This window comes from Zalophus californianus, chromosome 2, assembly GCF_009762305.2.
Source record: "Zalophus californianus isolate mZalCal1 chromosome 2, mZalCal1.pri.v2, whole genome shotgun sequence".
NCBI lineage: Eukaryota > Metazoa > Chordata > Mammalia > Carnivora > Otariidae > Zalophus > Zalophus californianus.
Window position 1 is genome coordinate 38,942,393 of NC_045596.1, and position 13,008 is coordinate 38,955,400.

Consider the following 13,008-nt stretch of genomic DNA (forward strand, 5'->3'; position numbering starts at 1 on the left):
TAGGGCAAAATCAGATACAGTTTGAATAGAGAAAAAAAAACATTAGAATGCCTCCTTATATTAAGCCTGTTTTTTTATTATAGTACCTTGTATGGGTAAAATACTTATAATATTAATTACAAGAATAGTAGACTAAAGAATTTTATTTAGATCAAACATAGAGGAATGATATCAATATATTCATAATTTATAAAGTACTAGGATTATAAAAAGAAAGATTAACACAAACATAATTGGATACATACACATGTATATGTGTGTGTGTATATATATATATATGTCAAATCATTTAGCATTAGAATATTTGGATGTACAAATTAAATGAGCCTCAACTAGTTTCCATAGCCAACACTATCCATGGAAATAACTAGAAAAATTTAAGGAAATTATTTTTAGGAAATTATTTTTTACAGACATTATTCCTTCTTTTCTTCATTGCTACCAGTTTCTAGGACCTTGTCTTTTTCTTCATGAATTAATTCATTAGCTATTAAAGTAACGTAGTATCTAGTCTCTTTTACTGTCTGTCATGAATGTTTTCTCACTATCTCATTGCTCATATGCTATTCCGCACATGAGCTCCTCCATCTGGGCTAAACTCTGTGTTTCCCTGTCAACATTTTCTTTGCCTTTTACAAGCTGTATGATCTCAGGCAAGTATATAAAGCTTTCTGTGCTTCTAGTTACTTCATCTGTAAAATGAGATTTAAAATATTGCCTCCCACTGTGATCAATTATAGATGCATATTGTAAACTATAGAGCAACCACTAAAGAAAGTTAAATGTAGATGAGCAGTTAGTAACTCAATAGTGGGCATAAAAGAGAACACTAAAAATTTAACTAATCTAAAAAATGGCAGAAAAAAAAACAGAGTAGGGCAAATAGAAAGCAAATAGCAATAAGACAGATTTAAACCTATTATTAATTATCTTAAATATAAACCACATATAAACACTCCAATGAAAAGGCAGAGTCAGAATTATGTCCATCAGAAATCCATTTTAGATATAAAGATGCAGATAGGCTTAAGTAGAGTAATATGAAAAGATGCAACATTTAAACATTAATAATAAGAAAGCCAAAGTAGTTATACTGTGGACTAAATTCAAAATGAAGATTCTACAAATCAAAATTATGAAATGTAGCTGAAGTAGTGCAGGAAAGGAAGTATAAATGTTTAGACTAAAAAAGAAGAAAGATTTCCCATCAATGATCTAGGCTTCATCTTAAGCGAGGAAGAAAAGAGAAAATTAAATCAAATTAAGTGTAAGAAAGGAAATAATAAAGATGAAAGAGAAAATCAATGAAATAGAAAAACTTCTACCTGGACTAATCTACTTAAACTAAGAAAATAAAAAGATAAGACATAAATTATCAATATCATTTGTAAAAGAAAGCTGTTACTTCATCTCACAAACATGTTGAAGAGAAGAAGCTAGATTCAAAATTGCATATTGTATAATTCCACTTAAATGAAATTCTGGAGTAGGTAAATCCAACCTCGCGTACAGAAAGCATATCATGTAGATTATTTCACGTATGGGTTTCTTAGTTGATCATCTTTCAGAAAGTTAACGTTTGGGTGCCTGGGTGGCTCAGTTGGTTAGGCGACTGCCTTCGGCTCAGGTCATGATCCTGGAGTCCCTGGATCGAGTCCCATGTCCGGCTCCCTGCTCAGCAGGGAGTCTGCTTCTCCCTCTGACCCTCCCCCCTCTCATGCTCGCTCTCTCTCTAGCTCATTCTCTCTCTCAAATAAATAAATAAAAAATCTTTAAAAAAAAAAAAAAAGAAAGTTAACGTTTTTGAAAGTTTCCCCCTTCTGGAATATTTAGATATAACTGATGATGGGACAAAGAACTGTATTTCCCTGGAAAGAGGAATCCCCTGATCTCTCAGACACTGGTCTTTTTTTCTATTGCTTTCAGTCTGTATCACACCAGTGTGGATTTGATTATATTGACCTGTTCAGGTTTAGGTAAATTGCTTAAGTACAAAGCTGTATATTGGTAAAGAATAGTGACCTACTGGCAACCTATTTCTTGTGGTAAAAGATAAAGGAGTTAAAAATAAAATAGTATCAGCAATATAAAATATACATAGTTAACCAAAATTATACTAATGCACCACAGAATTGCTGCTGTGAATTTTTCCTTTTGGGAAAAGAAATTGGAGCAACACTTCTCAGGCTATCTATCCATAGAATTAATGATTTCCTGATGCTGGTCATGAATTTCTTCAGGCATAGGATATGCTTTAATGGGTAGCTAAAATATCACAATCTATTTCTTTCATCATAAATATTTATTCAGTGTTGCTGTGATGGCTTTTATAGCAAAAAAAGGAGACTGCTTCCTCATATTTCTGAGAGGAAAGTCATACTCATATGAATGAAATCTGCCTCACTCCATTAGAGGGTGACTCTGGGGGCTCTGAAACCAAACTCGACTCTTGGTCCAATCAATTGCTACAAAGTAACCAGGGCATAAAAACAGCCCTAGTGTGTGACAATTAAAGGTGGAATATCTCAGGTAAGCTGATATGTTGCATAAACCGAATCTTAAGCAGAGTTGTTAGATGTGATTGAAGTTGCCAGGAGAATACCTTTACCAAAAGGCAGCTTGCAGGTATATAATGTAAAAATGATTCCAATAAGCACGGAAATTCCAGCATCATTTATTTCCAAATATATCATTCCTTCCTACCTAGCCACCTACCTTTCTCTCTCCTCCCCCACTCAAAGATACAGAAGTTAAATATCTTCTTCAGTTAAGTGCTGGTCCATACCAGAGTCTGCTCTCTCGAGTATTCATCATAAAAGAGGCATGATGGACAATTGCAGATCCAAAACTGAAATAGATTAGATACCCCCGTCAACAAACAAAACAAACAAAATACCAACATGCACTGTCACCCTTAAAAAAAACCCAGCTATTTCAAAGATAGAATATCTGGATTTAGTCTTGTCAAGCAAATTATATTGTATTGCATTCATTTAACTGACAAATATTTTTTTCAGTTCCAACGATGTGCCAGGTGCTGGAGGTAAGTAACATAAAATGGTTTTATGATAAACACAGTTTCTACCTTCAAGCCATTACAGTTGAGTGAGAGAAACAGAATTAGATCAGCCATTATAAATAGTTATTTAAGGCCCATGGCCTATCTGGTGCAATGGGAGCCACCATGAATATAGCTATCCTGGCTTTTAAGAGTCAATTTAAGGCTTCCTAAAGAACGACATACTTCACCAAGGCCAACGCATGATTAGAAGGAAGAGTATTCCCTTGAAGAGGATATATCAAGTGTTCAAAGACTCCAGGCAAGAAGAGATAACCAATCTTCCAGGAATGGAAGTTAGGTCAGTGTAGGAGAAAAAAAAATTAAAGCAGGAAGATCAATATATAAATAGATAGATACAGTTTGGCTTTATTTTTTAAGTGGATAAATCATGGTCTCATTTTTAAAGATCTGATTTTTGAAAACTATATTGAAAATTCTGCTAAAAATGTCCCAGGGAATCGCACACCCCCACATCTTGCCTGGTTGATTGTTTCCTGCATAATATCCCAACTGATCTCCACACCTTTTCCTCCCGCACAATCTCTCCCCCTCACCAAACCAAGGGTTATTTTTCCAAAATGAAAATTTGATTATGTCACTTCCCTGCTTAAACCCTTCAATGTCTTCCCACTGCCCTCAGGATGAAGACCACAAACCTTAAGCACTGCTGGATGGGGGGCCTCTGCTCCCCTCTGCAGTCTTGTTGCTGCACACTCCCCCCATGACAACTGGCTCCGGGTACCATGGCTTTCCTTTCACCCGCCCCCCAAACCAGGAAAGCTCAAATCCTCCTATTATCTGCTCTTATAGAGGTATACACCCTCTCTTTTATGGCACTGGTAGTTACCACTTTGTTTGTGTATTTAATTGTATGAGTATTAATTAGTGCCTGTCTCCTGGGGTAGGTCATATACATCCTGAGGGCAGGGACCCCATATGCTCTAAAAGCCAAAAGGCCAGGGACTTTTTTGTGTTTTCCCCATTACTGTCTCCCTAGCTCTTAGCGCTGTGCTTGGCACGTAGTAGGGCTCAACAAGTCTTTCCTGACTGAAGGAATTAGTGTTATATTCAAGAAAGCTGGTTTCAAGTCAAGTTTTTAATGTCCTTTAAATGCAAGTACAGGAAACAGGCCCAGTGAAGATCGACTGATGATCAGATTGACAGGTGGCATAAACCAAAGCTGGAGGTCTATCTATGCATCTGCAAACCATTTCCACTTAAAACACACTACTATGGTTTAAAGTTTCTGTGTGCTCACATTCACACAAATATTCTGTTGTCTTGCACTCAGGAAAAAAACCAAAGAAACTATTCTCTGAACGCTGAAGTCCAGCGTTCCTTCTTGAGAGTCTTGTTGTTTCTGAAAGCAAGTCAGTTTTACATAATGTAGCTATTGCTTTAGATTTTATCATCACCTGCCTCCCTAGCATTGCTGAAGTCAAATTTGCCAGGGTGTAGGAAATGTTTATTATTTTCCAAACGAGTCATGCAGTGTTACGAATAATGAAAGAACCAATATCTGGAGTTTGATGGCCCAGTTTATATTTCTGTTATGTTGCCAACTCTCCATGGACTTGTGCAAATACTGGATCCTTAGATAAGTTTGACTATCAGAAGGGATTTAAGGACTCTGGATATCTTCTGGCTGACAAGTACAATACCTGAGAACCATTACTGATTTCTCTGGCAGAGCAAAACAATTTTTTTTTATAGCTCATAGAATTAGAGTTCCATATTTAGCTATAATGTTTTCTCCTTTCCTTTTTTTTTAATTTACAATTTAATTTGACAAACAGCCTCCTGACTACTGCCTCAAAAAGAGAAGTTTCATGAGTTTTTGTATATTTAGAACTTAGGTTTCTTTTATTTGCTTTGGTTTATTAAATATTCATCGGATATTTGACAATGGTGATATTGAAGGGGAGTAAAGATTTATTCATAAAACGTTGCATTGGGCTGATTTTATTGGGAAGGTGCCAATCAGGTTTAATTTCTTCCTTTTTTTTTTTACAGTTTTGTTTTGTTTCCTTTTTGGCAATATGAATCAATGTTTATCTGTTATATGCTAACTTTCCCTATTGATATTTTCCTCTTGATGTGAGAGATAGCATAAAGACACAGATCCTCATCTCAGCATTACTGTTAAAATCCTTCAGTGCTTTTAGGCTGGTTTAGAACCTCTATGAAAAAGTTATCTCTTTTAGGTTTGTATTGAAATTGCTTTTAAAAGGGCATAAGAGATCATTTTCAGAAGAGAGATTTTTTAAAAAATTTTGTTCAAGATGACAACGTGAACCTACTCATTTATGTTCTCTACTCCTGAAGAGTCCATCAAAAAGAAGTTGTTATAAACTAAAATTTCATCACAATAAACAAAGGATGGAGTCACTAATGAACTAGAAATCTCAACAAATTTCTGAAATGAAGGAAAGTAAGTGAATAAGAGTGGCATGATGAAGCTAGATGGAAGTAGCCACTACATAGATTAGGTTCTGAGGCCCCTGCTGCTAGGTAAGGAAGTCAGCATTCCTACAGAGACAAGCAAGAGAAGTATCTCTAATTCCTTCAGGAAAAATCCCATCTTGCCTTGATTTCCTGATCCCTCTGCTTACAGCATGCTTCCTTTTAATATCTCCATGTTTTTCTTCCTTATTTCTTTCAAGTCCCTATTCAAATACCACTCTATCAAAGAGATATTCCTAAACAACTTCATCAAGACCAGAACTGTCTCTCCCCTTTTCCTCAAACTCATCACTTTGTGTCTGGTCTACCCTGCTTTAATTTTCTTCATAATACCTAGCATATTATATCTTTATGTTTTAATTTGTTCAATATCTCTCTTGCAAAAGAAAGCAACCTTCAAAAGAGCATAAAATTTGTCTGTTTGGTTAACCAATTTGTAGCCTATTGATAACAATATGTGGCTTTATTAAGTGAATGAATAATTGAAATGTGAATATGAACTTTTGTCTGTTACCTTCACCCCATCTTTATACTTCCTCACCACAATATTTAGAATAAGCCAGATATTTACTCCCGATTTGGAAGTGTGAGGAAAAGGAGTAGAGTTCTCTAAAATGAATAAAGGGTCAAAAGCAAACTGCAGCAACTCGTGTCAACATTGGTACTTTGGGCAATATAACGGATGTCTTCCCACTAATTCACTCAAGTCCACAAACTTCTAGGCAGCATATTTTCTTCATTCTTAAACACAATGATCAATCAAGATTTGCCATATAATTGAAGGGAGCATGTGGGATGACAAAGATCAAGCAGAACAAACAGAAACATCTTACTCTAGAAGAAACAAAGAAAATGATTAAAAAAAAAAAGAAAATTTAAACAAAATCTAATTCATATCCTTAGAGAGTTTTGAGAAGGTATTGCATCCTCAAGACTAGAACAAGATGCTATGAAGAAGGAACAAAACAATAAAGAGCCCTTAGCAATTAAAAATATACCAGGTAAAATTTAAAGAGAAAGCCAAAAGAAGCAAAAAATAAAATGGAAGGAATTCCCCACAATGTGGTCAAGAAAGAGAATAAGAGACAAAGAGATTCAGTCTAGGAGGTATATAGGAATTCTAGAAAGAAAAAATGAAGAAGAGGAGATTCTCAATAAAATAAGTAACATTTCCTAGAAATGAAGGAAAGTATGAATCTTTAAATTCAAAAGGCCTAGTAAATATAAAAGAGAATAAATGACAAAAGTCGCACACATAGGAATATCATTGTGAAACTATATACCTCTGAGAATAAGGAAAAGATCTTAAAGCCCCAGTGAAGTAGAAAAACAAAGAAACAATAACATGTATGTTAACTAACTGGAATTTAAATAAAAACTTTTAAAAAAAGAAACTGGTCACCACTAAAGAATGAGAATCATACTGTCATAAATTTCTGTTCAAGTCTTGAGAGAAAATAGTTTCAAATCTAAAATCCAATGACCAGAAATACTATCAGTAAATTAAGAGGGTAAAGTACAGACATTTCAAGATTCACAATGGCTCAAATTTATCTATGAAAAACTCTTAGAAAATCACTTGAGAATGTATATCAGAAAATTTAGGGAGTAAATTTTAAAAAGAAAGAAATATTTGGGATCCATGGATTAGTAAAAGCAATAAAGGGAAATCCCATAAAGACATTTCTGTAAGTATCTGAAGAGGATATCACCCATGTAGGATCAAGCTGGTGGAAGACTCCAGAAAAGAGGTCTTCTGGGGGCGTGGGGGTTGTGAAAGAAAAGAAAATATAATTGAAACTTAGAAAGAATTTAAAATTAAGTTAAAAGAGCAGAATATAAGTAAAAAGAAAGAAACTAAAACTTTAAGAAGAAAAATAGTTAAAAGTCAGTGTTTTTCAGAAAAAGAAATGAATTCCAAGCAATCAATGAGTCGGAAGTTATAAGACATTGGGAATATGGTTTCTTCCCCTATCTTCCAAACATACACACACACACACAGAAACGCGTGCGTGCGTGTGAGATCTGGGAATAAAAACTGTACAAAAAGGAATAATGCTAAAGTGAAATTTGGCACAATTTTAAGTTACTGCTGCATTGTTAGAAAGGAAGGTCCATTGAGCATTCCTTTGAACTCCGGAGATTTGACACTGGAATGAGAGGTGAGGAAACTAATCTTAGCACCCTCCTTGGCTCTGCATTGAATTCTATGTACATAGTCATGAGGAAGAAGATACTATTTCTTGGTTTTTAATTTTTAGACTAAATCCATACATAAAGTATAAAATATTTAATCATGTTTATTGAATATAATATAAATATCAAATCAGCCCTGACAAGGAAGAGCAAAACTATAGCTGTCAAAAATTAGGAAGTGGGTAGGAAGAGACAGGGAGAGAAACAGAGTATGTAACTGTCCTTATTCTACAAAGTGGAGAGTCAAGGGATGCTATGTAGAAAATAAATAATAGAAATAGAAGAAAATATTTTAACTTCAAAGATTACCAACAGAAGAAAACAATGCCCAATTATATTGTGGGGAAGGGAAAATGTATCTGAGCATGATCTTAATCGACAATTACAGAAATCTGTGCATGTTATTTAAAATGATAAATTGAGAGGAAAAATAAGCATTTATTTAGAATTTTGAAAGTAGCTAACAAAACTAAATATAGAAATGGTTAAAAGTTTTGGGAGGAAACAAGATAGGGAAAGTCTTTCCCTACTATTTTATTGTTTTAAAATGTACATAAATTATTTTGACAAATTCTAATTAATTTAACATTTTTAAAAAGAGGCAAAGACCTTTTAGCCAAGTGCCAGGATACTAGAATAAGCTAGCATTCTTTAAAAAATTATTTTTAAGTGTTTTCTAAATGTATATAAATATAAAAGGAAATATATTTGTGTAGTTTTTTATTTTGATATAAGTTCAAACTTACATAAAAGTTGCAAGAATACTAAGAATTCCCACTTTTTTACATTTTGCCTTTCCTCCATCATTTGTTCTTTACACACACACATTTCTTTCCTGATTTATTTGAGAATAAATTGCAGACATTATGTTCTTTTACCCCCTAAATATTTCAGTGTATATTTTTAATTTATTTTTATTTTTGATTTTGATTTTTTTAAAGATTTTATTTATTTATTTGACAGAGAGAGAGAGATAGAGGTAGCAGGAACATAAGCAGGGGGGAGTGGGAGAGGGAGAGGCAGGCTTCCCGCTGAGGAGGGAGCCTGAAATGGGGCTCAATCCCAGGACTCTGGGATCATGACCGGAGCCGAAGGCAGACGCTTAACGACTGAGTCACCCAGGCGCCCCAAGTTTATATTTTTTAAGAACAAGCACATTCCTTAAATAATCACAGTGCCATTATCAAAATCAGGATATTTAACATTGGTGCCTTGTTATTATCTATTCGAAAGTTCACATTCAAATTTCCTCCATTGTCCCAATTTTTCCTCAATTCAGTTGTCTTAAAAGACAACTATAAATAGCTAGCTATATTTTTCTCCTTTCCATTATCCAATCCAGGAGTATAGATTGTAGTTAGTGATGATGTCTCATCAGTCTTTCTTTGTCTTTCATGATCTTGACATTTTTTAAGAGGCAGGAAAGCTGTTTTATAGACTATCTCTCAATTTGAGTTTGTTTGATGTTTCCTCATGATTAGGTTCAGGTTATGCATCTTTGGCAAGGATAACACAGAAGTAAAACTTTTCTAATTGCATCTCAACAAAAGCACATCATGTTGGTTTGTTCCATTACCTCTGACATTATCTTTAATCATTTGGTTAAGGTAGAGGCCTCCAGATTTTTTCATTATAAATTAGAATTTTCCTCTCTGCAATTACTAAAGAGTTCTTTGAAACTATATAAATATCTCCTTTCTTTTTTTAAATTTTTTATTGTTATGTTAATCACCATATATTACATCATTAGTTTTTGATGTACTGTTCCATGATTCATTGTTTGTGCATAACACCCAGTGCTCCATGCAGAACGTGCCCTCTTTAATACCCATTACCAGGCTAACCCATCCCCCTACCCTCCTCCCCTCTAGAACCCTCAGTTTGTTTTCAATATCTCCTTTCTCATCAAACTTTTATCCCTTAGTTTTAGCATGGAAATATGGTATTTTACATGGTAAGAAGGTGAAAGAAAGTTTTAGGGAATATAATCTTTCATTTTTATATCAGTATTCAAAGGACTTTCAGTCAGTATCTCACCATTTCAAAATAATTATAGGGAGATTTAGAACTACCAATGTTGATTTCATATATGCATTGCTATTTGTAATTTTTTTTAAAAAAGTGTCTCTTTTACATTTAGTAATTTAGGACATTGCTAACAATAGGTTAATAATCGGTTGTTTCTAATCATACTCCACTGATTGACTATGAAGCTGAAAATAAAGGTTATGTTACAGTTTTCATCTGTGCTTTGGAAAGGATTAGTGCTGATTATCCTATAACAACTAGATAATTTTACCCTCTATTTGCTAACAATTAGGGGGCAGGTTTATATCATATGAAATGTACACAATAAAATCATACATAATTAGCTTGATTTGGAAAAAAACAAAAAGGAAAAGAAAACAAGATTACAGATTAATATCACCAGTGTGTGAAGTTGAAAAAAATAATACACATAAAATTCTCAAACACCAGTTACAACACAATGATAACTGTCCTTGGGAAAAGAATCAAAAAATATAAATATATAAAAATTGATTTATTTTATATAAATGATTGTTTTAGTTTCTTTTAATAGGTAAATATCCTACCAACTTAAAACTATTACCAATAACAAAAAATTTTGCTGCCAAACTTATAGATAAGTGTGACTTGACATTCCTCAAAACTTTGAGTTTAGCCTTGAAGTAGTGATAAAAAGGAAAGATTTTTGTTTTCTAAATGTATGGCACACTATGTGAAAAAGGGCAGAAAGGGATATTAGCACACACAAAAAAAAGCTTTGGCTGGAAATGCAATAAAAGACAAGTAAGACTAAAATACTTATTATCAAAAAGACAAGAAATAAGTGTTGGAGAGGATATAGAGAAAAGGGAACCCTCATGTTCTATTGGTGGGAATGTAAATTGGTGCGGCCACTGTGGAAAACAGTATAGAGATTACTCAAAAATTAAGAATAGAAATACCATATGATTCAGCTATTCCACTACTGGGTATTTATCTGCAGAATATGATTTCCCTCATATATAGAATCTAAAAACAAAACAAAAACATTTGCAAAAATTTTTTCCCATTCTGTCGGTTGTCTTTTGGTTTTGTGGACTGTTTCTTTTGCCGTGCAAAAGCTTTTTATCTTGATGAAATCCCAATAGTTCATTTTTGCCCTGGCTTCCCTTGCCTTTGGCGATGTTTCTAGGAAGAAGTTGCTGCGGCTGAGGTCAAAGAGGTTGCTACCTGTGTTCTCCTTTAGGATTTTGATGGACTCCTGTCTCACGTTTAGGTCTTTCAACCATTTGGAGTCTATTTTTGTGTGTGGTGTAAGGAAATGGTCCAGTTTCATTCTTCTGCATGTGGCTGTCCGATTTTCCCAACACCATTTGTTGAAGAGACTGTCTTTTTTCCATTGGACATTCTTTCCTGCTTTGTCAAAGATGAGTTGACCATAGAGTTGAGGGTCCATTTCTGGGCTCCCTATTCTGTTCCATTGATCTATGTGTCTATTTTTATGCCAGTACCATACTGTCTTGATGATGACAGCTTTGTCATAGAGCTGGAAGTCCGGAATTGTGATGCCACCAGCTTTGCTTTTCTTTTTCAATATTCCTCTGGCTATTCGGGGTCTCTTCTGGACAAAGGGCTAGTATCCAAAATCTATAAAGAACTTATCAAACTCAACACCCAAAGAACAAATAATCCAATCAAGAAATGGGCAGAAGACATGAACAGACATTTCTCCAAAGAAGACATCCAAATGGCCAACAGACACATGAAAAAGTGCTCAACATCACTCGGCATCAGGGAAATCCAAATCAAAACCTCAATGAGATACCACCTCACACCATTCAGAATGGCTAAAATTAACAAGTCAGGAAGCGACAGATATTGGCGGGGATGCGGAGAAAGGGGAACCCTCCTACACTGTTGGTGGGAATGCAAGCTGGTGCAACCACTCTGGAAAACAGTATGGAGGTTCGTCAAACAGTTGAAAATAGAGCTACCCTATGACCCAGCAATTGCACTACTGGGTATTTACCCCAAAGATACAAATGTAGGGATCCGAAGGGGTACATGCACCCCAATGTTTATAGCAGCAATGTCCACAATAGCCAAACTATGGAAAGAGCCAAGATGTCCATCGACAGATGAATGGATAAAGAAGATGTGGTGTATATACACAGTGGAATATTATGCAGCCATCAAAAGGAATGAGAGCTTGCCATTTGCAACGATGTGGATGGAACTGGAGGGTGTTATGCTGAGTGAAATAAGTCAATCAGAGAAAGACATGTATCATATGACCTCGCTGATATGAGGAATTCTTAATCTCAGGAAACAAACTGAGGTTTGCTGGAGTGGTGGGGGGTGGGAGGGATGGGGTGGCTGGGTGATAGACATTGGGGAGGGTATGTGCTATGGTGAGCACTGTGAATTGTGCAAGACTGTTGAATCACAGATCTGTACTTCTGAAACAATGCAATATATGTCAAGGGAAAAAAAAGAAGAAGATAGCAGGAGGGAAGAATGAAGGGGAGTAAGTGGAGGGGGAGACAAACCATTAGAGACGATGGACTCTGAAAAACAAACTGATAGTTCTAGAGGGGAGGAGTGTGGGGGGTTGGGTTAGCCTGGTGATGGGTATTAAAGAGGGCACATTCTGCATGGAGCACTGGGTGTTATGAACAAACAATGAATCATGGAACAGTACACCAAAACAAATTATGTAATATATGGTGATTAACATAACAATAAAAAATTTAAAAAAAGAAAAAAACTAATAATATAATGTATGGTGATTAACATAACAATAAAAATTAAAAAAATAAAAAATAAAAATAAATAAAAAGCTGTGAAATCCCAAAAAAACCAAAAAAACAAAACAAAACAAAAACAAATGAACAAACAAAACAAACTGAAAACAAACTCATAGGTATAGAGAATAGAATACCAGAGGTTACCAGAGGGGAAGGGGGTTGGAGTGGGCAAAAGGGCTAACAGGAGTCAACTTAGGGTGATGGATGGTAACTGTACTTTTGGGGGTGATCATTTTGTAGTGCATACAGATGTCAAATTATAATGTTGTGTACCTGCAACTTACATAAGGAAACAAAAGACTAGAATACTTAATAGATGTAATAAGGAGAAAATAATAAAGAACAAAACATTGCCATTCTGGGAACCCTAGAGCATGACTATTGAATATTTTTTAATGATAATGGTGAGGTGCTAGTTTTAGGTGGACAATGTTGAGCTCCATTTTATTATGGTAAGCTTCAAAAATTGGCAGC

General features: G+C 34.8%; 1 protein-coding gene across 2 annotated transcripts in view; it reads left to right on the plus strand.

Moving 5' to 3' along the window:
• GABRB1 (gamma-aminobutyric acid type A receptor subunit beta1) overlaps positions 1–13,008 on the plus strand; it is a 377,502-nt gene that overhangs the window by 79,176 nt on the left and 285,318 nt on the right. The window lies entirely within an intron of this gene.